Source organism: Topomyia yanbarensis, chromosome 1 (assembly GCF_030247195.1).
Source record: "Topomyia yanbarensis strain Yona2022 chromosome 1, ASM3024719v1, whole genome shotgun sequence".
Taxonomy (NCBI): domain Eukaryota; kingdom Metazoa; phylum Arthropoda; class Insecta; order Diptera; family Culicidae; genus Topomyia; species Topomyia yanbarensis.
The window spans coordinates 34677820-34704199 of NC_080670.1; the positions used below are offsets into that span (position 1 = coordinate 34677820).

A 26380-nucleotide genomic window follows, 5' to 3' on the forward strand; every position below is an offset into this window, starting at 1 on the left:
ATGGTGTATTCACATCTCAGACAGTCGAACTAATAGTTCCCGGGATCATAGTAACTGGGTGGTCGCGTTGCACATTCTACACATCGAGCTGTCTCTAGCCGACGACTCTATTCGTTTGACTAGTGGTTTGCAATGCAAATTTCGAACTCACGTTGCACACCGTTTACATTGCTTGTGCTATCATCGCCCACTTGGAGAGTGGTTTACGGACGTACTTTTGCATAATACGGATGTACAGAGATGAGCCATTTTTTGATATTCTAGAAAAAAGAAATTTCGAAATATGAAAGGGAAAGAAGATGCTCCATAAGAACCAGCGAACGCAAATAACAGATATAGTTTGATCAAAAAACTGATTATGATTGATTCGCTTATCTGTGATAAAAACGACATGTTTAGAAATGCGCATCGTTTTTGGAATGGTTTCAAAAAATCTCCAAGAACTGGATTTTGAACATGGCTAACATGACGCCCATATATTGGTACACTTTATGATAAATCGATCTCTAATATGTATCAAAATATGAGAGGGTAAGTTACAAACCATTATGAATCAGCGATCTAATAGGTATTGATACCTATTTTGCTTCTTAGAGGATTTTTTTGGTATGATAATGAAGTTAGAGTTGGGCGAATGTGCTTTGAGCGGCTAATCGCATCGATTATTACCCTTAGCAGGGACGCGTTTTACGCTCAGCCAACAGTATGTACGTATAAAGATGAGATAGAGTGAGTATGTCTCTTCTATATTTTCTCTCGATTGAAATTTAACCACCAATACGAGAACTAAAACAATACAATCACGAAGGTCATGAAACAAAACAATAACATAAAACATAAATGATTATTGATCCTGAGTAGTAATATGATAATAATGATAAATTTTTGAATAAAAATATTGAAAAAATTCTTCATCGACTCCTACACTGAAAAAATCGATTTTAAAAATTTAAAGTCGATTTACAAAAAAACACCATTTTTGATTTGGATGAAAATTTGTTCCAAGATAGGTAATTATGTTCCCTACCTACCGTCCAAATTTCAAGTTGGCACTTTCAAGGAAAAAAAGTTATTTAAAAAAAACTATTCCTTGTCCAAACTGAATTTTTTTCTTCGGTGTATTTTCATCGAAAATTAAACCAATGAAAGTCATAATCATCTAAGAATCCATTTTCCCAACTGCTAGTTTCCTTATACATGCAAAAAGTATCAGTAACGAATTTGGTATTTATTTATAACGAACTTGAATGAAGACTGAAATACTGGAAGACTGCAGTTCATTTGTTCATTTCAAAAATGATAAATTTTATGAAACAATTGACAAACTTTTCTAAAATTTATTTTATGTCTGATGGAGCAGCAGCACAATACAAAAATAAGAAAAACTTCGCAAGCTTGAGTAGATTCCAGTCAAAGTACGAATTAAGTGCAGAATGGCATTTTTTGCAACATCCCATGGAAAAGGACCCTGTGATGCTATTGATGGCACTCTCAAGCGAATGGCAAAAGGAGCCAGTCTTGCTCGCGACTATGAAAATACCACGACAACTCCCCGAAAGTTATCTAACTGGGCAATTGAACAAACTGATAAAAATATCAAAAATTAATTTTCTGCTACATATTAATTGAACAGTACTACAAAATGTCAGAAGAACTCTAAGAACTGTATAATAACGTCAAAACAATATCTGATACTCAGAAATTCCACAGTTTTGTTGGCAAAGTAGAGGCGAAAAGGTATTGTAATTCAGAAGTTGAACCAAAAATATTTTCCTTGTATAGAAATAATACAAAATAACATGCATGAAAATAGTTTTAAACAAATGTTATAAATAAAAATAAATATATAATTATGTAAAATTGAATAAATAATCTTGTGGTGGTTATTTCTTTCTCTGATCCTTCCTCATCATTTAACAAGAAAATAAAGAAGTAATAATTGAATATTTGTTTAATGACATAAAATCTTTTCAATGGGATTCTTAATTAAGGGGTTACATACCTTTTTGGGATAAAAATGTCAAGAAAGTTTGAATTTACGTAAAGACATAAAGCAATGATTTCATTACATAAAAATTATAGTATTTTGATATTATATTTTTCAGTGAAATAAACAAGCATAAGTTTATAAAAATATATTGATATTTCACGGAGTTATGGCTTTTTCCCCGAAACCCTTTTTTATTTAAGAGGTTTGCGGTGATCAAGATTGAAAAACATTAGATCATCTAAAATCCCAAAACTCAAAAAATTGCATTAGTATATGAGTATTCCTCGTACCTTAACGATTAGTTAAATAAATAATTGTGTTTTCCTGCATTTGAGAACATTTTTAGTAAAAAATCGCTGTTTTAAGCTCTAAAAATTGTATTAAAAAATTCTTATAAATGAAACAAAAAATTATGCATAAAAAGCAATCGTTAAAGTACGAGAAAAATTAATTACGATCAATTGAAAAAAATTAAGAAGATCGATTGAGTAGATTTTCGGCAATCGTGATCACGGAAAAACCATTTTAAGTAATACGACATTTCGAGATAATCGAGTTTAAAATTTCGAATTACCACTGCTATTGGTAGACGAAGCGCGCTTGGAAGCGCTGTAACTTTCGATCTATTTCTCAGATCTCTATAAAAACTGGGAAAACATTCTCGAAGAGTTGTACTTTCAGATAAAGCAATAAAAAAAATCGATTTTATGAAAAAATGAAAAGATTTGTAACCCCTTAATAAAAATATACTTAGTTGCTAGATTAGACAATATCTTCTCACAAACTGAGTTTTATTGGATTCTGAGATGATTATGACTTTCATTGGTTTAGTTTTCGTTAAAAATATACTGAAGAAAAAAACTCAATTTGGACAAGGAAAAGTTTTTTTCAAATAACTTTTTTTTCCTTGAAAGTGTCCAACTTGAAATTTTGACGGTAGGTAGGAAACATAATTACCTATCTTGGAACAAATTTTCATCCAAATCAAAAATGGTGTTTTTTTGTAAATCCACTTTAAATTTTTAAAATCGATTTTTTTCAGTGTAGGAGTCGATGAAGAATTTTTTCAATATTTTTATTCAAAAATTTGACTAACTTTGTAAAAATCACTCCTACAACAGTGTTTTGTAGGATTTGTCATTTTTAGACTATAGTCATTTGAAAAAAATTGGTTAAAAAGTTTGGCCCTGTTCAAAAGACAGTATAGATCATTTTTGGAAAAACAAAGTAAGCAAAGTGGCTCTTTGTGACAAAGTCTTCGTGTGCAGAAAGTTTCATTAAAATCTGAGAGGGTGCTAAATTCGTCTAATATGAGTAAAAGCATGTATACTCTATGTAACCACAGAAAACAGACATCCATGATCGAACAAAAATATTTAAAAAACGTGTGTAAACATTTGAATTAATATACGATGGAATTCCATACTGAATGGATTCAGTATGGAATCTTGCTCAACCGTTTCCGACTCTATCGGTTGATGCATTTGAGCTGGAATTCATGCTGGAAGTCCGAACCGGTTCCGGACTAGTTTGACTGGGTAGAGGAATAACCGCTGTCAATTCTGTCGCACTCAGCCACAAAAAAACCAACTATAGATATCCCAACTAGTTGGGATATCCCAACTACCTTCGAAACCGTTAGAGATTTTACACAAGTTGAATGCTGAAGATGGACGTCTGTTCTCTGTGATCTAACGTTGCATTGGTTTGTAATAATTGATAAACTGAACAGACATGTACTGAAATACCAATTGTAAATTGGTTTTCGATTCGTATATGTGGATGTTTATTTGCGGTTATGAAAACACTCGAATTATACCTTCTTGAATATCAGTCAAAAAGAAAATCCGGTCAAATATCTAAAATTTAGAAGCCACAACGGCTGTACAAAGCGATCCACTGCGTGAATGAGATGAAATGGATGTCCGATCCACAAAAGGGCAGTAAACTTGAGTGTTATAACTATTGAGGCATATCGAGCCTCAATGCCGCATATAGAGTACTGTCCAATGTTCTGTTTAGCAGACCAGGCTCGGAGGTACAATTCTTTGTCGCCACATAACAAGAATATAACAAGAAGAATCAACAACGACGGATCAGGTGCTCACCCTATGATAAACCCTGCATTATTTCCGGAAGTTGCATAACTTGCTGATTTACCAACTATTTGTTAATTTTAAGACAGCGAACGATGCACGACTGTCAGACAACACCGATTAAGCTGATTCCTATGACGTTGGATTGGACAAATTCAAGCGTTAGACACATAAAGTATATTTGTGACTTTAAATGGATTGAAACAGAGCGACTTTTAATTTTTTTCTCTCCAAGAGAAGATGGCATCAAAACAGCAAGCACTCCACGAGCGTGTTGTACGGTTTCACGAAACGGATGCTCATCGTGGAAAACACTTTCCGGTAGACACCTTTCGAGACGAAAACGTACCCGTGAGTACAGTTTACCGGATCCTAGCATCCCTGAGCGTGGAGCGGAAGGCCGATAGTAGCCGTCCGGCGAAGATAATGACGAAGAAGAAGGAAGCTGTGAAAAAGTAGATAAAAAGGACGGAACGAGTTTGCGTCACGCCGGCCGAACCTTCAAGATGGAGGACATCATCTGTCGGAAGAAGACTCAGTCCCCAGAGTACACGGACGAGCAGATAGCGATCGTGAGATCGCAGTGCCGGTGGATGACGAAGAACTACCACGGGACGTCGTTCTTGCTGGACGACGAAAGTTTTCCTGAATCTCTGGAATCGTCCATGTCGATGTGGTAATTTAAACAGCTGGACACGCTGTCCGTTGTAATCTTCTGTTTAAATCATTGGATTTACGGAGAAACAATAAAGTTGTTGCAATAATTATAAAACATTGCCACAGCGGGTAGAAAATCAACCATCGCCCGGTCGGGTAGTGCGCAGTTTTTCCCCAACCGCAGGGAAAACTATCGTTGGATGGGCCTCTTTTCACAACGGAAGGGGATGCTGCGGATGATTTGTGTCCGCTGCCAGTGAGAATGATTCGTGTGCCAGCGCGTTTTGCTACAATTTATTTATAATCTCTTTTAATTAAAGTATGTCAGCTTAATTGCTCGGGCCTGGGACCCGCCGGGACCAACTGCGGCCCGCTCGCTATGGTTCTGTGCGGACGCCGGATGAAGCATGCCGAAAATTGGCAGATGAATGTGTGTTTACACGTTACAGCCAGTATTAGCCGGTTGGAACGGGGCGGAGATATGGCTGATGGTAGTTACGCTGCTGGTTGCCGCCGTCGCCTGCTGGTGGTGGTGGTTTCCTGTCAGCAGATGTGACAGCGGAATTTGTTCGGCGGTTCGCCTTCAAAGACTATCCAAAATTAGCTGTTTCGAATGGATTATGAATGGTGAAGATCATAAATGGGGAAACGAATCAATTCTATTGATTAGTTGTGCTGTTCGAGAAGTTCGTGTTAACGAAGGGATGATTCAACGCGGAATAACTTAGTGGAATATGATTATTTTATTGATTTCGTATATAGATAGATGGCTAATTATCTGATTAATATAGAATCGAACACTACAATATATCGACAAACACCCTCCAATTTAAAAAGATCACCCTCAATCATGTTGTTATGTCTGAAATAGCTATTGAAATCTTCAATTCTAATGAAATTTCAATAATACGGGGTGAAAGGAACAAATTCTTCTACAAAGAATGTTGTAGAAAAAAAACTGCCAGGCCACTGCTGAATTTGACTTTTGCATCACATAAGACAATTTACATGGAGCAATAATTCTACAAACACTGTGAATCCTGATCGGAACTCGAGCACACCACGGTTGACTGACTTGTTAGATCAGCGCCAGTACCCACCAGACAAAGGAACCATCACGTAGTAAAAGTTTAATCAAAGACGTCGAGCATGTAGTATTGTAGTATGCAAGTGTTCACCCAATTCTATTTTTTTTTGCATTGTTCCAATAGTCAAATTGATTTCAATCGAACCGATCAGCTTGACTAAGAGAAGAAAGGGGTTCCACAGAAGGGATTGAAATTGGAAAAATGAAATAAATTCACTGCCAGCTTTCCTCTATCCGGCGGCTCCTTCTCTTTTGGTACAAAAAACATGCCTCTGGTGCAGATTTTAGATTGTGGAATTTATCCCAGCTCAAGACGTTCTCACATGATACTGTTCCAAGGTTGTATTGCCTTCCTTTTTGTACATAATTTAACGAAATCAGCTGATTTTTCTATTCGCATTATTCACCTCAACTGAACTGGAACGACTAAAACTTATTGGGACTGATTTCCGATTTAGGGATCTATGTGTGCGTTTTTGTCAGGAGATTTATTTTATTGTGGGAAATGTCAGCCAGAACTAGCTGAATTTCTTGATATATGGTCCTACCGCAATTGATCGAATGTCATGTGAAGTGGAATGAGCGGTTGTTGAGCTTTTTGTTTTATATAAACTACACACATTTTAAACTTCAAACAATTCACATTTTTATCTACGTATAATATACATCTTAGAATGCATACGCGATAGTGTCTTAGTGGAATGTACGTATTATTTCAAAGGTTTTCTTCCATTTAATTCCACTAAATTTTTTTAACATAGTGGAATTAAATGGTAGAAAACCTTTGTAATCATACATCTTAGAGTTTTTCTTGCAATGCAGCAGAATGTGGATGCGGACTAAGTTGAGGAAATCCTGATGAATTGACAAAAGGCTGTGGATTAATTTGACTGGATCTGCGTAAATCACTTTAGTCTCCAAACTGAAGGGTACGATAGGTCTACAAATCCAAAAAGTGCCAATATTTCATCAAAAGTCTGTATCGAATCAACGTTCAACTCCTTAATAGCTACCAGTCGGATTACTACCGGTCCCGACAAATCTAGATTAAATTGATATAAGCGAAATAAGATCGAGTCATCAATTCGGTAAAGTGAAGCCGAAGATTTGAGCTTTCCTTCTTCTTCCTGCAACTGGTGGTAGAGGACAGTTCTGCGGTGACGGTGCCGCCGTCGTCGGAAAGAAAATCGATTTTCGGTGATAGACTCAATGATGCGATTAAAGTTAGGGGCATCAACGGGGGCGTTCGATAAATTGCGGATAAATTGCGTAGATAGAGCAGAACGGAGTGCTCTGAGTGTTGGCGAAGGCAGATCGTGATAGTGATTCTGTGTAAGGGAAATCTGATGCGGTTGATTTTTACATTTTCACAGCTGGGTTAATGTTGCCAGATTTGAAAAAAAAGGTGATTTGGACACATCCTACTATCAATTACTTTGTTAACAAGCGGAACGATATTTATTGGAGTGTAGAAATGAGCTACAATCAATCATGTTAAACAACTGAATTTATTAGCAATACTTAATTTACAATATACTGCTATGACATTCCATTTTCCAAGTCCATTTCGATTCTTTGAATGGATAATTTTACAAAAAATTAAGCGTCTCCATCGCATTTTAATTGATGGATATGACTAGTTCTTCAGAGATGAACGGACTTGTGTCACTTTGTTTACTTTATTTTTATGGTACTTTTTTATAATTTATTGTTGATTATAAAACAAAACAATGACATTTTTCATTGTGTAAGTAAATGTAAGTAGGGGTTTACCCACTACTCGGGTTCTTGTTTGCCCGGCGGACACATCTTTTCAGGGCGGCCTGAGTGCCTATACCGGAATTTAGGATTTTCGTAACAACAAATAACAAAAGTAAACAATCAAATAAATTACTAAATTTACCGACTTTTATTCCTCTCTTACTATCTTCCTGCACTGTGTGCTGCTCGGCAAACTGCTGCTGTTGGGAAGGCGGACGGTTTCTTCCGACTGGCCGGGACTACAACGGCCGCGTTCTCGTGCTGGTGTCGTTGGCTGCTCCGGCAGCGGTGCTTGACTTTTAGCAAGGGAGGTGAGCTTGGCTTCTTTTTTGGAACCTCCCTAGCGACAATGGCGAATAATCGCCGGATCTACTCGCTCCCAACGAGATATCTCAGAAGTCACCGCACTGTATTTCCCAGGGGGCACCTTTGGCCACCCTGCTTCGCTCTCCTTGGCGTTTAGCTGTGAAGGAGAGCTAGGCTGGTTCGGCTGATCCTTCACAGCGAGAGCGGAAAGGGGTCTTCTGGGTCCTTTATAATTAACCGGGGAAGCGAGTTGCTCCTTGGCGCTTAGCTTCCTTTTCGCTGTCCCGACAATAAAACACTCGAGTACTCGAACCACGGGTAGGCACTTTTCGAACGGGATTGTTACCGTCGCACACGCGCACTGGAACGTTTTTCTAGTAGCGGAAAACTCCCGAGAAACTTATAAACGTCTGTCTATCGCCGTGGTTCGTCACTTTCTCTCATATCACGATGGCCGCCTTTCGCACTCGACCAAAACAAACACTCTCCGCATAGCTGTCATCGCCGATCCGTTATCAGCACACATTTTTCAGCAAAAAGAGAGCGGTGGCGTATCTAATCCCTATGTTACTTATTCACAAACATAAAACAACTATTATCTAACCTAGCTGCACGAACAAAACCGTTCACATACGCGAAAATGAGCAAAATTTACAAGAAAAAGTGAACGGTACCGAACAGCGGTGAGCATAATTTTACATGTAAACAAATACACTCTACGGAGTGTATACCGACAAATAGGTATATTTCCACCCAGTGCCAAATTGTTACCCTGATCGGTTACAATTGGAACATTAAATAAGTTTTATTGAATTCAATAAATAAATTTGTCTCCCGGCCATTTTATTTGTTGAATGAAATTTGTAATTTTTTCACACATAAAAATCTCTTTTTTTGTCTTTTTATGGAACTTTTAGTATGTTTCACTTTGACGGTATTTTGCGGTGCTTTAGTAGTATTGTTATATTGTTATATTATATTTATTATACGTTTATAAAGTTTTATTTTGTTTTTATGGTACTTTAATGATACTGTTAAGGTATTTGTATTATTTCTATGCTAAATATTTACGAAGTTTTTGGTATTTTTGTGGTATTTTCATGACAATTTAATGACACGTGTGTTTTATGGTACTTTATGGTTCATTCGTAAAAATATAAGAAAAATGACATGAGAAGCAAAACGGGGTCATACATAAATAACGTTAAACATTTATGGAGCGGAGAGGTGGGGGGTACGACAAAATGTGACATATGGGGAAGAGGAGTAAGGTAAAACATAGCGTAACATGTTTTACTGAAGAAAAAATATTTTTTTAAATAATTTATGTACTAGAGGACAATGTGACAATGTGTTGCATGGGGGGGGGGCGAGGGGAAATTTTTGCTTTACATAATTTATGAATTATCTTTAAAAAGTTTTACTGGTTTTGCATTTCTTCTATAGAAAGGCAAGCACTCTGAAAACCAATCGATGCCCGGTGGGCTGAGTCATTTATACCAATCGACTCAGTTCGTCGAGTTCGGCAAATATCTGTGTGTGTGCCTATGTGTTTTTTGCCTTTCTCGTATAGAAAGGTTATGCAATCACTCTGAACATGGCCAACCTAATCCCGGCCGGACAGCCGTGTGTCATATACCATTCGATTCAGTTCGTCGAGATCGGAAAATGTCTGTGTGTATGTATGTGTGTATGTGGAAAATAATGTCACCTCTGTTTCTCAGAGAAAGCTGGACCGATTTGCACAAACATAGTCTCAAATGAAAGGTACAAGCTTCCCATCGGCTGCTATTTTATTGAAGAGTGCGGCCACACAGCAAATTCCCATATAAATTGGTACTGTAAATATCCCGTTCGCTTAGGATGTAAGGTATGTGAGGCTACCCATCATTAATTACTGCAAGGAAATCACTCGGCACGGAAGTCGACTGGTCGGACGAAATATTACTTACCTTCACAAGATTGACGCGAAATGATTGCAAGCCTGCGCGCTCACTTTCTTACCCGGATGTGACGCCGATAAAGTAGATCGATGATGGCACCACATCATCTGACAATGTTGCCAACCTTGTCATGAGTAGGGGTAGCACTCTGTTATTATTCAGCTCACAGGTACCACCATGATATCAAAAGCTTATTAAAATGGATACAAAAATACTTGGATTTATGAGTCTATAATTTAGAAAAAAAATTAGAAAAATACTATTTTTCGCTCTTTGAGAAATATATGCATCGGACAGCAATTGAACAATAATCGTACAGAGAGTTTAAAAGTTTTGTAACTATGTTGTAATTGTTTCAAAATACATAGTAAGAAATAACTAATAACATTTCAACATTTTCGACGTTAATATGGTTCAATGATTGGCTTGAGACAGGCACATTAGAAGCTACACGTGTGATTTGTTGCCGTGTTAAGATTTCATTAGAAAAAAACACTTGAGAACTTGTCAGAAAAAGCTGACAAGTTTTCCTGTATACTCGAACTTGTACACTCTCCATAGTTCATAGATGAAGGCAACCCTACTTCCTTTCTTCTTTCGTTTATATGCTTCCAGAATGTATTGCGAACAGACTGCGTTCTGACTAATTGTTTTTATACATCTGGTTTATCTGCGCGTAGTGTTGTCGTATGACGTACTTGGAGTACTTTTTAGTGCGTCCCTTTCAGACGTTTTGAATCTTTTCTACTAGGCAGTTTGCCATGGTTATTGCCTAGAATTTTTACAGATTCGTTTGGGTACACAGCGATCGCTGGCGTAGCTCATGATATTCAAAAAAGCTTCAACTGAAACATTGGCATCATCATTGTCAAGGATTTCATTCCAGTTAATATTCGACAGGATGTCAATTATGCTTTCGAAGTTGGATCTACTAAAATATTCGGAAATTTTTCAGTCATACGTTAGGCAATTTGCCCCAAACACAAGATGCAGGGGAGGATAATGCAAAACAGATATCACCATAGGAAATGCTGGCAGCTCTGGATCCACATACAGAAAGCGATCGGAAGCGGCGCTCCGTTTTAGATTTGAGCAGCTAAAGTCATCAATATTCAAAAATTCCTCGACATTCCTGTTCGTAGAAAAATAAACCACACAGAGGAAAAAAGATGGGTGGGTAATGTCAGAGACATAACCGGAGTGAAGTAGAATACACTTTAGACCGGTAAATTCTGCTCTGGAATAAGCAATTTCTATGCGATTTTGTCGACTTTAGCACATTCATAGTTTATTTGGAGTATTTTTGGAATTATCAATTATCGTAAGTCCACCGGAGGAATAGCTCCCCGCAAGCAGTTGGCAACAACCCCCTGGCAACCCTATACCATCATATGGAGTTTGACAGCGACCGACATATATGGGGCGTTATAGCTATAAAGCCCCAAACAAAGAATTATGTTCGGCACTATGCTCGATATTCAAGCATTCCACACGACGTTTTGCATCTTGTGGGATGATTTAATAATTTAATTTAATCGACATTTTGTAACTAAATACAGCTTCTAATCATTCGGTTCAAAATCAATGTTTTGCCTTTCATGGCAGTGATGCTGGCTGTACAGAGACGTCGTCCTTGACAGGGGGCTGGTTGGCAACGAAGGCCGTGTAAAAGTGGACCAGTCACGGTTGGCGTTAAGAGCCTCATCGCTACCGAACAGAAACAGTCGCCCTGCGAAAAATTCACAGCTATCAGAAATCGAGCGGGCCTAAATTGTGACCCAAAATAAACCACAAACCAACAAGTTGTTTTCAGAACCAGCCAATTATAAAGTATTATTATTATAAATGAAATTTTCCATTGCCTTACAACCTCCCTCTCCCTTTCCTCCCGGCTTGAATAACTATCAATCTTGATGATGCTGTGCGGCGAGGGCACTAGTTTTTATTATGGTGGAAAATTTAGGTTTGCTCGTTTTTCCCAAAAGTTTTTTAGCTGTGCTGTTTTCAAAGAAGTTGTAGTTGAATTCAAAATAAAATAGTTTATTTCTATTGTCAGAGATGGACCTTCCAACGAAAACGTCTGGCTCGTTTGGAATCGAATTGTATGGACCAACCACTGCTTTCACAAAATCTGTTATTTTCAGTAATTGAACATTCTACATTTTTGTAAATTGAATCATTACACTAACCTGTCTACAAATCACACAAATAACTTTTTTATTTTGTGCCATTCTACTTGAAAGCGACGATATTGTTCACAAGTGGCTCACTTACCATCCAACGCTCTTGGCAAGCCACTTTCTGATGCTTGTAATAAAATTTCAATTCGATTCTTTGTCGATAAATTGATGGCCCTAAAAAGGGCCTTTTCTTTGGGCAGTGTTCGAAATTTACTTGGTGCTGGTGTATATGGTAACAGTTTTGGTGCCATCGAAGACGGCGTGCTTGGCCAACTCTTCTGACAGCAGCAAACGGACTGCGGTTTGAATTTTGCGGGAGATGCTGCAAACGAACTGATCGTGAACAACAGCATGCTGAGTTTTTATACCTGACTACAGCACAATGTAAGCTCGTCCTTTTTTGTGTTGTCCTCAATATGTGTTCTTCGTAGCTCCACCCCTTTGTTGGTCGACCACATATTTTTGATAAAGAACAAAATTGAAATTGTGTTTCCAATACGGAGGTTATCGAACACTCAGGGTAAAAAGAGTAATGTAATACGGCACTTTGGTAAAATGTTTGAGAATTGAAACCGTTTTTGAATGCGCCTAGTAAACACGAAACTGTAAACAAACAAACAAATGATAACTTTTTATTTTGTGTCATTCTACGTGAAATCTACGATATTGTTCACAAGTAGCTCACTTGCCATCGAACGCTCTTGGCAAGCTACTTTCGGATGCTTGTAATAACAAAATTTCAATTCGATTCTTTGTTGATAAATGGCCCGTACCAAACATACCGCTCGTAAGTCCACCGGAGGAAAGCCTCCCCGCAAGCAGTAAGCAACGAAGGCCGCGTAAAAGTGCCCCAGTCACGGTTGGCGTTAGGAAGCCTCATCACTACTGAACAGAAACTGTCGCCCTGCGAGAAATTCACAGCTATCAGCAATCGAGCAGGCCTAAATTGTGACCCAATATAAACCACAAACCAACAAGTTCTTTTCAGGACCAGCCAATTATATTGCAGTAAGATATAAATGAAATTTTCGTTTTCCATTGCCTTACAACCTCTTTCCTCCCGGCTTGAATTACTATCAATCTTGATGATGCAGTGCGGCTGGGCACAGGCAGTTTCCATTATAGTAGAAAATTTAGGTTTGCGCGTTTTTCCCAAAAGTTTTTTAGCTGTGCTGTTTTCAAGGAAGTTGTAGTTGAATTCAATATAAAATAGTTTACTTCTATTGTCAGAGGTGGACCTTCCAACGAAAACTAGTCTGGCTCGCTTGGAATCGAATCGTACGGACCAACCACTGCTTTCACAAAATCCGTTATTTCAGTAATTGTACATTCTACAGAATTAGTCACAACTATTTCCAATCAGCGCAAAAATCGAAGGTTTTCATTCAATACAACAGCAGATTTTCACGTTTGAAAAAACAGGCAGCATTCTGGCCGAAAATTTTGAAACGGAGCACCTATATCGAAACGTTAGAAAACGTTCGATTTTTGTAAATTGAATCATTACACTAAAATGTTTATAAATCACAAATAACTTTTGTGCCATTCTCGTGAAAGCGACGGTATTGTTCACAAGTGGCTCACTTACCATCCAACGCTCTTGACAAGCTGATGCTTGTAATAACAAAACTTCAATTTCATTCTTTGTCGATAAATTGATGGCCCTGAAAAGGGCCTTTTCTTTGGGCAGTGTTCGAAATTTACTTGGAGCTGGTGTATATGGTAACAGTTTTGGTGCCATCGAAGACGGCGTGCTTGGCCAACTCTTCTGACAGCAGCACGCGGACTGCGGTTTGAATTTTGCGGGAGATGCTGCAAACGAACTGCTGTATGCTGATGCTGGAAACGAACTGATCGTGAGCAACAGCATGCTGAGTTTTTATACCTGACTACAGCACAATGTAAGCTCGTCCTTTTTTGTGTTGTCCTCAATATGTGTTCGTCGTAGCTCCACCCCTTTGTTGGTCGACGACATATTTTTGATAAAGAACAAAATTGAAATTGTGTTTCCACTACGGAGATTATCGAACACTCAGGGTAAAGAGAGTAATGTAATACGGCACCTTGGTAAAATGTTTGAGAATTGGAACCTTTTTTGAATGCGCCTAGTAAAAATGTTTTCCACTTCACTCCAGTTTGTTTCTGACCATATTTGCAATTTACGTACTGAAATAAATCATAATTTAGGGTTTAACCCAAATTGCTCTCCAGGGAGAAACAGTCCATGAAACAGAAAATGCAAACTTATTCTTTGAAATGGTTTTGGTGGCCATGAAAAGGGCCTTTTTTATAATGATACAAGTGAGTTCTACCTTTTCAACTTCCAAATCCATACAAAGTGCGTCCCTGCCGCTTCAGAGTATAGACGACGTTCATTGCGGTTTTGCGCTTGGCGTGTTCAGTGAAGGTCAAGGCATCTTGGATGACATTTTTCTGCACACCATCAGCATTCGTAGATTAAATTGGAGATGCATTTTACACCACCACGACGAGCCAGACGCCGAATTTGGTGATTCCCTGGATTTTATCACGAAGAACCTTGCGATGACGCTTGGTACGGGAACGCAAATATGCATACCGCTCATTGTACCGTCCGGACGAGCATGTTGCTCGTGTGGTAAGCGAGCACCCACTGATACAAAACAAGCTCGCGTGACCTGTATATATAACATTCCCGTATGTAATGAAACGCTTACATGCTCCTTTTTGACGGCTCTGCGTGGGATATGCTGGCAAATTGCGCATTTTCCTCGCTGTTTCCGAAGGATTTTCTGAAAATCCTTGTTTTGGTTTATTTATAGTAGTCGCAGTAATTCCGAAATTTAATACGAAATACGTGCACAAATTTCCGATCAGATAGTGCAAAAATATTGCGATTTTGTCCAGTAGAACGGAAGATATTCGCATTTCAAACCTGGGAAAATTTCTCAACTGAAATTTTTGAAACGGGACCCCATATTGAAACGTTAGAAGTATTCTACTTCAAAAGAAAATATCCTGACATTCCAAGTTGCACCCACACTCTTTTGACACTGGTCCTTAAAGCACTCGCTATTAGCTGCGCCTTGAAACGGCGGTGACCTGCAACAAGCACTCCGCCGCCGCTCTTCTTCAGACTATTGCGTCAACTTTGATCCATACGTAAAACTTCATAGTTCACCCCGAACGCTTGCACTGATAAAGTACTTTCGGTGAATCATATTTCTGTGAGAGCCTAATATTTATTTGGGTCATAACATTTATCTGAGCTCACCAACAGATGACCATGCGATGAAGAATTGCCACAGACCCCATCACCACTCATAAAAAGGACTGGGACGGATGATGATCGCTGGCATGGCTAGTCTGTTTTGCGGGCGGATCGGGGTCTTCCATAATACCAGTTGCAGTCGCCGCGATGATTTTTTTTCACATAATTGCTTTCGCTTCACTCACCATTTCGATCTGTTTTCCCCGTTGGATACCACCAAAAAGTGTTGAATGAGATATTGACACTTTCGCCAAGTACCAACAAAATAAATTATTTGTTTACTTTGATGTTTTTGGTATTTTGTGGCGCTTTTATGGCACTTTCATAGCACTTTTAGAGTGCTTTCGGGTTCATTCGTATGAATAAAAAAAATAACGTGAAAATCAAGAAGGGACATTCATAAATTGCGTAACACATTAAGAGGATGAAGGGACTACAACAAATGTGACATGTTGTGACATCTGGGATAGGGAGAGTCGGCTAGAACGTTACTTAACATGGTTTTACCGAAGAAAACAATTGTTTTTAACCATCAAGAAAGCAAGAGGTCTCCGAGGCCCGGCTGTAATCAGTATAATTTTTTGAAATGAATGAACTTGTTAGATCAAGCGTTTCGGGTTTTCAATTCTCTTATTGATAAAATGATAAAAAATAGGATTTAAATTTCACTGGGTCTTAGAAGGATATGTACTAATGTAATGTACTAGGATAGGGGGGAACAAGGTGTGACAACTTGTGACATTGGGGAGAAGGAATCAATTTTAGTTATTTTTTGCATTACCTAATTCATGAACGATCCCTAAAAGGTTTTGTACGGTTTTTTATAGTATATTAATGCACCTTCTATAACACTTTTGTCAAGGACATACATTGCATTTTTGAATTACTTTTGAGGAAATTTTATCGCATTTTATGATAGTTATGGGACTTTGGTAGTACCGATGTGGCCTTTCGGTATCCCCATAGTATTTCATGGTGTTTCATAATGCTTTTACCACAGAGAACAGACATCCATGATCGAACAAAAATATTTAAAAAACGTGTGTAAACATTTGAATTAATTTACGATAAACACTAGCGCCGCCACACCAACCTATCCCAACTATCTGTCAAATCCATTCCGGAACCGATTCGAAATCCTGAATGGATTCAGTATGGAATCTTGCTCAAAGAAAACAACCGATTCCGACTCTATCGGTTGATGCATTTGAGCTGGAATTCATGCTGGAAGTCCGAACCGGTTCCGGACTAGTTTGACTGGTTAGAGGAATAACCGCTGTCAATTCTGTCGAACTCAGTCACAAAAAAAAACATGACGCCAGCAGCGCACCTGGTTTGGATATCCCAACTACCTTCGAAACCGTTAGAGATTTTACACAAGTTGAATGCTGAAGATGAACGTCTGTTCTCTGTGCTTCTACGATTATGATTTTCTTTAATGCTTTTACGATTATGGTAACTTATCATTTTATATTGGCTTTATAGCATTTTAAGGTACTTCTATGGTCACTTTATGCGACTTTTATCGTATTTCTATATTTATGTTATTTTGTAGGACCGGCGATATTTTTATGGGACTTTGGCGGCAGTTTTATTTGTGGCTCTTTTATGGTATTTTAATGGCACTTCAATAGTGATTTGGTGCACATTGCACACTGGGCCGGTAAAGGAAATCAGATAAAACGTGTAGCGCTCTGGATGAGCTATTTTTGGAAATGCTACTTCCAGTAATGTGCCTTGGTATTGCCTGCCGCTTATTTTAGAGCTGTGTACTAGTTTGAAATAATTGTCACTGCATTGGTGGCGCTGTGGTGCTAACTTTCTTATTTTTCATTTAAGAGGTTTGGTGCCTTCGGTGAAGTTTCAGAACTATTAAAACTATGACAAATTATCGATAATACCTAAGGTCAGTAGTTATAAGTAACAAAGTTGTAGCGCTAATTACTCGACACGCAACCTATAAATTGCGCATATATTGATATCAATATCTTTGTTTTGATCTCGAGACAATTACAGGATAAGTTACACGTGTTAGTTAAGACACAAGCGAGTGTAAAAGCGAAGCGAAACTTCGAACGAATGCCCTCCATTAATCCTATCCATTCAGCCAACGCAACAGGCTCAAATGGATAGCATGTCTTAAATCGACTCAATAGATGTGTATAAAATCAATCTCATTTGTGGATATGGATAACACACATTTGCTTAGATTAGTTCTTGTGCATGGGGCAATTATTCAAGAAGAAATTATTTTCCTAAAAGAACAGCTCATGAATTGAAGAATGACAAATTTTAATATTATTCATTCAACAAATATATGTTATCCCATATAATTAGGTTCAATGACTAACCAGTTTACGCCTAATGAGCTCAACCCTTCGTCATCACATCGTACCTGGTCACCGAGTCCGTTTTGTTGGGTCCCGGTTTATAGATTTGGGATTGCATTGTGATGTCTGGTTGGAGCGTTTTAATGATCAAGGAAGATTTGTTTTGTGCTCATTAGGTCTTCTTTGGCCATGTAAGTGCCATTGGATGTGGTAGCGAGTCTTCACGTAGTCTCGAATCTGTAGGCTGGGATCTCTACTAGAAGAACTTGGGGTGAGTAGTTTTCTTTGAATATTTTCCAATCATTGATTCCTCAAGTGACATCTCAAGTCGGGGATATGACCAACTTACTCATAGTACATGGTATACGAAGAGGCTCACCATTTTCGTGGCGCGTGTTTATAGATACCCATTTTTGTGGCGCTTGGAGCTATAACAGACTACTGCTCTTCTTGAGCTATTTGAGGTTGTTTAGATGTTTGGGTATTAACTAGCTCGTAGAATCATTACGACTAAATTTGATCAAAAGGGCGGTTGAAAGTTTGGCTCCGGAGGGTATGGAATTATTCCATGTTTTGCGCAAAGAACTTTTCAACTCTTCGTACATATGTAATATTTGCAAAAAGAGAAAATTGGGTTGAACTAATTTGCGCATTAAGGGCATAAGACCTAACTTTTTGATTTTTGTGTTTCGGATCCATCTCGTCAGTAACTAGCACCAAGTTGGTGTCCAGTTAGACGCATAACTTAATACCTTAATAACTTAATACCTCAATTAGCACTAGTTGGATACATCGTCTAACTAGACACCAAGTTGGTGTTAGTTACTGACGAAATGAATTCCAAACACAAAACTTAAACTAAACTTCGTACGTAGTTTGTAAAAGGTTCTCTCTCGTAATTTAGCAACTGGTTACATATAAATACCAAAATAGGCTGCCAAAATAGTACCAGTGTCAGACAATACTCGTGCTCGTGAAACGGAGTTAACGTGCCTTCATTTTGATCGACTACAAGCATAGTTAGAAAGATGACACAATTCTGTTACGACCTACGATGAAAGGAACCTGATCGCAAATCAAAACGTGGCCAATAAAATCCGAGCGATTACCCTTGGAAAATAGTCTCCAGTTAGATACACCTTCACCGCTAAAACGATAATCCCCATAAAAAGTCGGTAAAACTAGACCAAAAAGTGCACAAAAAGCCTTCTACGAGCAGTGAAAAAGTGGCCCCAAGCTGCGGGAAAATTGTTCTACATCACATCACACACCTACATCGGTGTTGTGTGTTGCACCGGCACAAACCCCCGGCTCCAGCGGATGTCCACAAACAGATCGCGAAAAAACAACAATTCGAATGCACCAGCACCAGTTGGAAATATGTTTGGAATGTTGACACAAACAGTAGAAGGACTGGAGGATCCCACCCGTGCAAGGCTATCGTTTGCACTGCATTTCGGCAGCTTTTAGTGTTCAACAGGCCGAGTCGGAAGTGGAAGCTGTGGCAGAAATACAACCCAAATATATACCAAAGGTAAATGTTAGGAACCAGTTTGACTCATGTGCCGGGTAGGTGAAAAAAGGAGCCAAAAAAACAACTGTTGCCACCAACCCATGAAATATGATAGCAGCAGGAAAACCGAGCATAGTAAAACACTATTCTACGCGGGTAGGGCCAACCGAACAAAGGCGGAATCGAGTCCGGAGCAGTGCCCAGCAGCAGTTGGGAAGGTGTAAAAGTGTGGGAAACTATAGAATGGAACTTTTTGCTTTTGGCGTGACTGTGGCACAACATTTCCGATTGGGACTCGACCGTCGTCAGTGCGGTGATGATCATTTGATTATTAGTTCCGAAAATAATTTGCCACAGTCCATGTTGTTTGGTGTGGCATTTTATTGAACGATGAGAAACTTGTCCTGAAGCATAATAGAGAATGACATGCATAGTGTATCAGCGGATGTCATAGCGCCAGCAAAACCGAACAGCTACTGGAACACATTTTTGCAGGGTGAAAATTTTATTTTCACGATGTTCCCATTGTCATCCAAATCATTTGATCGTGAAGTTCAGAGCAGCGTCTGCTCACCCACGCTAGGTCAGGGTAATGTGTCTTAAGCGGACCCTACACGATAAAAGAATATTGTCAATAAAAATATTGATGAGATTGCTTCAATCCGTTAATCCCATTTGAATTCTACAGAATCAGTATTTTCATAGAGTCCTTACACAATCAATATATTGATCAATAATTGGTATATTGTCAATTTCCTTCACAACACCATTAATTGATTTATCGTCAAAATTTTGGCTCGTGTAGGGTCCGCTTTAGATACTAATCAAACATACAGATGCTTAACCTAGGGGTAGATCACTCTACGAATGTTTAACAAATTTGCATCAAATTAGAAAAAAATGCATTTAATTTCCATTTTTGCATTAATTTTGCACTCCATCGCAGAAAAGTTTGTTTTGTTGAATGTAGAGCTACACGGATACGAAAAACTACCCAAAGTTGAGCTCTTTTGACTCAATCTCGGGGTATCGTGGAATAAGGTAAAATTAAGCAAACCGTGTTGAAGGTAGTTTCCCTTTAAGCAAAAATCACAACTCATTGATAGGTTTTTTATACTCAAGCTTGAGTTAAATATACTTAAATTTATGTTGAATCTAGCTAATTTTGAGTATACCTCAAACAACTCAAAAGTACCTAATTCCACGGAAGACCTCGACTGAGTCGAATCTCTCGCTTTGTTGTTGACAACACTAATAAGTGCGAAAGCGATGCAAAACTCAAAAGTACCTAAATGTAAGTTAAATGAACTTATTCTGTGTGTTGTTTTATTTTTCCGTGTAGGGTTTTGACGTCTTACACGCAACGCAAAAAACATTGCACGCAATGCAAAATACATTATGAATTTCTATTTTGATGGAAAGAAATGCATTTAATTTCGCTGATTTTTAAAAACGCATCACAAGTGATCTGCCCCCAGTGCTTAACTATTGACACTAAATTCATTGGTGGCAACTTTTCCAAAGGCTTAAAAGTAGCTATCCACCCTATCTTTCTTGTTTTGTATGTGGTACTTGGATGCAGCAGAGCACTCGTTTTGTTTGCAGTGTCCTTTCCAAAGTTTGTCGTGTTTGGATAGCAAATGTTTTTTATAAAGATGTGTTTTCATATTCGTTTTTTTGTTGCTTGCGGTTCCAATCTTAAGTTTTCCAGATACTGATAGCAAAGATAAAAACTTACACAGATACTCAGTATTTTTATATAGAGAGGTTTATTTATAAATATTCAAACTTAAATCAAAGTATCAGTTTCGGGGGATCAGGGCCAGCGTCACATTTTCAGCCTGGGTTGGTAGTAAGATAGGCGTAGAGGGGGGTCTATTACTAGAGATTTGTTGCATTTTCGCAGTACACACACTTGCATTACAACTGCATAAAATTACTCACGGTGCGTTTGTGAAAATGAAATTGTCGTGCATCTAGAATTTTAAATGCGCGTGTTGTGTGCGCGAGACTCATGTAGCAATATTCATACTACCAACGTCACCCGCTGGCTCTGCGTGGGATTGCTGAAACAAACAATAGATTATAAATCATTCATAAACATTACTTAGTGAAAACCTTCACAGCATTTTGACAGCGGACATTTTTTCGAAACTTGTAAACTTTCATTAAAACAAATATAAATTACATGAATTTTTAATCAAATTTGTACGATACGGCTGTCGTCGTTGTCGTCATCAGCATCGTCATCAAGCGAGGTAGTCTCCAAACAATTCCGTATGCAACCAGCGGAAAAGCGGATAACGGGAAACTCATTATTCAGTGACATTTACATTCCCTCTCACTGCGCTGCAGGGTCCTGCTTAGCTACTATACAATTATGGCATCAAGTATGCAATACAACGACGACGACTGCTTCAACGGCTGGCCGAGAAAACAAACCAGCGAAAAGAGGGGAAAAGAAAATAACACAATCTGAACAACATAAAACTTTCGCATGAAACTTTGTTGCTACATTATCCGAATGATCCCGCAGCAGTTGGGTTATAAATATATCTGTTACAGTTGGGAACAATGATTAACGGATTCCTTTGGGATTAGTTTCTTCGGTGAATGCTGGTAAAGTTTTTCCCAGTTGAAGTTGCCAGTTTGCTTGTTTCAGCTTATTGACCAGTTTGGCCAGCAGAACAGTTGTTGTTCACCATTTCGAAGTATATTAGCACATTTCCCCAAAATTCCACGCGGCCTTTCCTGATCGAAAGGAACGGCCGCGCTTCATGAAACACCGCGCTTTGCCAATCTGTCATAATGTTTCAATTGTGCATAACGAAGGGCTGAATGAGTAAACAAGTTATTCCAAAAATCAGCCCTGCGTTATGCAACGTTTTGTGCAGGTTGAGTATACCAGATTCAAGTGGTGCCAAATTCATGACGTTCCGTAAAATTCAAAAAAATCTTTTTAGATTACAGAATTGATAAAATTGGTTTAATGAGCTATACTTATCCATAAAATTCTGTTTTTAAAATTATCCTTGCGTTTAAACCAAAATGGGAGGCTTTTTACTACTGAAAATAGTAAATACTAATACTAGTTACAAAAAAAACTTACTGGCAACCTTAGAGCGACTTTTATGGCGATTTCGATTGAACCTGAAACTGAGTCAGGTTCTACCCCAACCGCTGTCAGTTCATACATTTTGACAGCAGTTGGGGTTAGGAACTGACTCAGTTTCGCCTCAAACAAAAACCACATTAGTAAGCAGTTGGTGCGGTGTGTACGTTTCGGTGAATGTCCCAATTCCGTTGCCAAATAATTAAGTACCACTGCAACACATTACGATTTTAATTGTTGTTTATTTTCAATGCCTAATGAATTAAGCTGGATTGAAATTTTGAACCTTATGACTTGTATGAAAATCAACACCCAAAACGAATCGTTGAGAGCGGAATTGATTCTGTTTTTTTCGCTCTTGAACTGTGAGCGAAAAGCTCCCAAACGATGCATTAGTGTTCAACCAACCTCATACTTGTGGAATACAATATCGTACCCCATAGCTACACACTGTTGGCTCATGTAGTGCAGGGATAACTTGAATAACACATACCATCGTCTCCATACTGTCCCATTTGTGATCACAGCTGCAATGATGCGAAGTTTATATAGCCCATTCGAACGACTGCTCATTATGTGTCGTTATGGCATAAGGTGTAAAGCAGGCGTTTTGGTGAGTGGATGTGTGTCGGTTCCAGTCTTGATGCTACCCGTTAATCTTTTTTTCTAGTAAGGCTTAGTTCCCAACACATACATACAAACAAAATATTAATAACAGCGGGGAAATGGTACAAAGCAAGATGCGTCAATGACGATGCTGAAATACCGACGCGGCGACGGGATGCAAACCATATTATCTCACTCATCATAAGTGTGAAGCTTTATATACGCCATTATACTACTCCACCAGTGTGTCGTCGTGGTACGGGCAATAAAGAGGTGTTCTAACCGATTAGAAGTTTGTCGGTTCTAATCTTGAATCTGATATAAATTTTTTTGTACTAGAAGTTTCAGGTCACGAGCTATTTATAGCAGCGAAGAAAAGAATGAAACAAAACAAAATGTAATCCAGCAGCAATGGTGATGAGATTGCTTGTGGTGGTGGGGTGGGCGGAATGTAAGGTGTAGAAGAAAGATACGAAACTATATACTAACAAAGTTTCCTTGTGTGTGAGTGTGTGTCTCGTTTTTTTTTGCGTGAGCGTTGCGCTCATCCCGAATTGTGCGCGAACAGCTCAATGTTCAAAAAGGATTGCTTTTGGGAATGAGATTGTGAGCCCAAAAACAGAAAATCTGAGCTCACCGTTTTGGGTGAAGACATTACTATCAGATTTTGGCATCAGTCTAACTAGATAATAGAGTGTTGTTAGTATGGGTGAAGTAATTCAGTACATTTGGCACGGAACTCTTATGATGCAAACTTAAATAAGCCTGTAGTGATGGGCCTGTAGTAAAATGAGAATTGTGCGTTGATTTTGTTGCACCGTAAACCGGGTGACTGATCATTTTAAGAAGTACAGCTCCGTCCGACTAAATTAATTTGATTCACTCGTTGGAACTATAAACACTCATAGTAATAGACTCGCGGATGTAAAAACCGCAAAACTAGCAACTAGAAAAACAAGCGCGTTAAACTGGCATCACCCAAAAATGTGCAAGCTCGAACGTGCTTGACTGTATTCGATCACCTTTTTTTTATTAAAATAATTTTTCAAGTGGTTCAATATGTGAATCAAAAGAGATGTTATACGTTTGATACTGAGCAACAAGAAATTAAGAAAAGCAAAAAAATCCAGTTTCTTTAAAAAAACACAAATTTGATGAAAAATAGCATAAGTAAAATGATTTTTATTCTTTTATATAGAAAACAATAAATATTTTTCTAAATAACATTGAAAAAATACTAACACGAACATGAAAAGTGAAGCCTTCTGTGAATAACAAAATAATTTTTTTTATATAAAATCGCAATACTTGTTCAGCTTATTTGCATTGTATGACGTCATGCTCGTTTGGCTCCGAATTTTGACAGTTTGTTTGGCTCGATAAAAGTACCTTCGCTGGTCTATTACTATGAGTGTCTATAGTTGGAACGACTTAGGCTGTGAACCATTTGGCGAATTTTTTAACTGTTAGTTAAAAATTGACAGTTCGAAAGTTATTTTCTCTCGAATAGTAAAATTTAACCAAGAGAGCGAACTATTTCAAAAGTTGAGATTTGGATAGCTATTTAGAATTGATAGCTGCGATAGCCATACGTTGGTAGAGATGTGACCATTTGTCGACAATTTAAAATAAGTTTTTTTTCTTATTAAATTAAGTATGACAGTCATAGGCTCGAAACACAAACAACCACATCATGAAATAACCCAAACAAATCTTGACACAACACGGTATCGTGTACATCTTTATCCCTTCATTTTGCATTGAAAAGTATTGACAACCTCAATTAGGCACAGAAAATGTTTCCACCTTTTTATTCTGCATTATGGGCAAAAATTTTACTATCAATCTGTCAAATTTAACTATCACTCTGTCAATTTTAACCATGCTTCAGAGCAGGGTTATTTTTCAAATAACTTTCAAAGTGTCAGATTTTACCAAAAGCTAAAAATTTCGCCAAACGGTTCACAGCCTTACAAATATCAAAAGCTGCTCAAAGGGGATGTAAGTAGTGTAGATACACCTGTTAACATCTCTAACTGTTGGCAGTTTGATTGGAGAAATAAGTTTGAAACGTCAAGTTCTCTATTTTGTCTGGTCCGGTATATCTTGCTCCTAACAACGTGTGTTAAGTCATCAGTGATGTAATTCAAACTTCGAATTGATCCCGTTTCTGTCTTTTTTCCCTGATCTCCGTTTGGGTCCGCTAGATCTGAAGTGATCAATCGATTATAAAGTAAATCAGAAAGCGCTGTTATGTAATGTCCACGAATACTAATTTCCCTGAAGCTATTCTGCCAGTTATTAAACCAGAATCTTGTGTGTAAATATTAATGATTGTTTTGTTTGATAATCATAAATTATGTTAAACACTTTAACCGTTGTCTTCCGTTTTAAATTATGTTAATAATTTTAATGTTATAATTAAGTTACAGAGAACAGACATCCAGGTTCGAACAAACAAGTTTAAAATAGTTGTTTTGTCATTTGTACAAATATTCGCTAGACCATTACGACAACCGCATTGGCATATCCCTATATAATTAAAACGGTCACTTGAAGATCGATTAAGTAAAACCCACGCACTAAAGGGAATGGCGACAGAACCACCTCTGGTGGTAACATCTCGTTTGGATGTGTCTTTTAATCAACTTTTACGCTTGAGATGAACGTCTGGTCTCTGTGCCCAAATTGATGTTGCTTCTCAGTTTTGCACGACCCAGGGGGAACTTGGCCTTAATCCTACTGCTTTGTCAACGATGTGATATTCATTTTGGCATATTGTTTATTTGGGGACCATTCATTAACAATGTCTCGCAGAAAAAAAATAGTTCAAAATACACTTCTTCTCCAAGTAGAGTAGAATGGGGTCAAATAGGTCGCTTGTGTGGCGTGAATTAGATACATGGAAGAGAACATTGTTGATGACTGTCATTTCGGCTGTTACCGTGGTTCAGCTGTACAGCGCAAATTCGTTAGTTGGGTCACGACTGCGCCCCAACTAGCGAATCATATCCGTTAATTGGGGTAACTGACATCTGACAAAAATTATCCAAGGGAAACGCTGATTTTTTGTTTTCTTTCATAAAAAACAAGCAAAAATATTTTACAATTCACAAAAGTTGGCTGTTTCCTTCCAGTTTAAAGTTGTTTTTTGTGACAAAGTATGTCATTAGTGTTCTTTTTGCCATCAATTATTTTTTGATAAATTCCTTCACATAAAACAGGAAATGGATACACCGTCGGGAAAAAGCCGATAAAGCACAAACATACTACGTTGCCACTAGCTAAAAAAGATTGGATAATGTGATTGAATACATCAGAGATGACCTTCAAAAGTTATTAAACTAACGTCTCTGCGACACAAACTAATTGATGCTGACTGGAAGAAGCGAAATATTTAACGAATTTATTTCACTAAAATCATTCCGAAATATGAATTCAAAAAATAAAATTCCATTGAATTTAAAAGTATGATTTTTTCTGCATCGCCACAGAAATCAACCAATGAACCCCTTGAAATCAATGACATTCAAACGTCAATCAGTTTTT

General features: G+C 38.1%; 1 protein-coding gene across 1 annotated transcript in view; it reads left to right on the forward strand.

Moving 5' to 3' along the window:
• Positions 1-26380, forward strand: part of LOC131677354 (5-hydroxytryptamine receptor 1-like) — a 162464-nt gene that overhangs the window by 123520 nt on the left and 12564 nt on the right. The window lies entirely within an intron of this gene.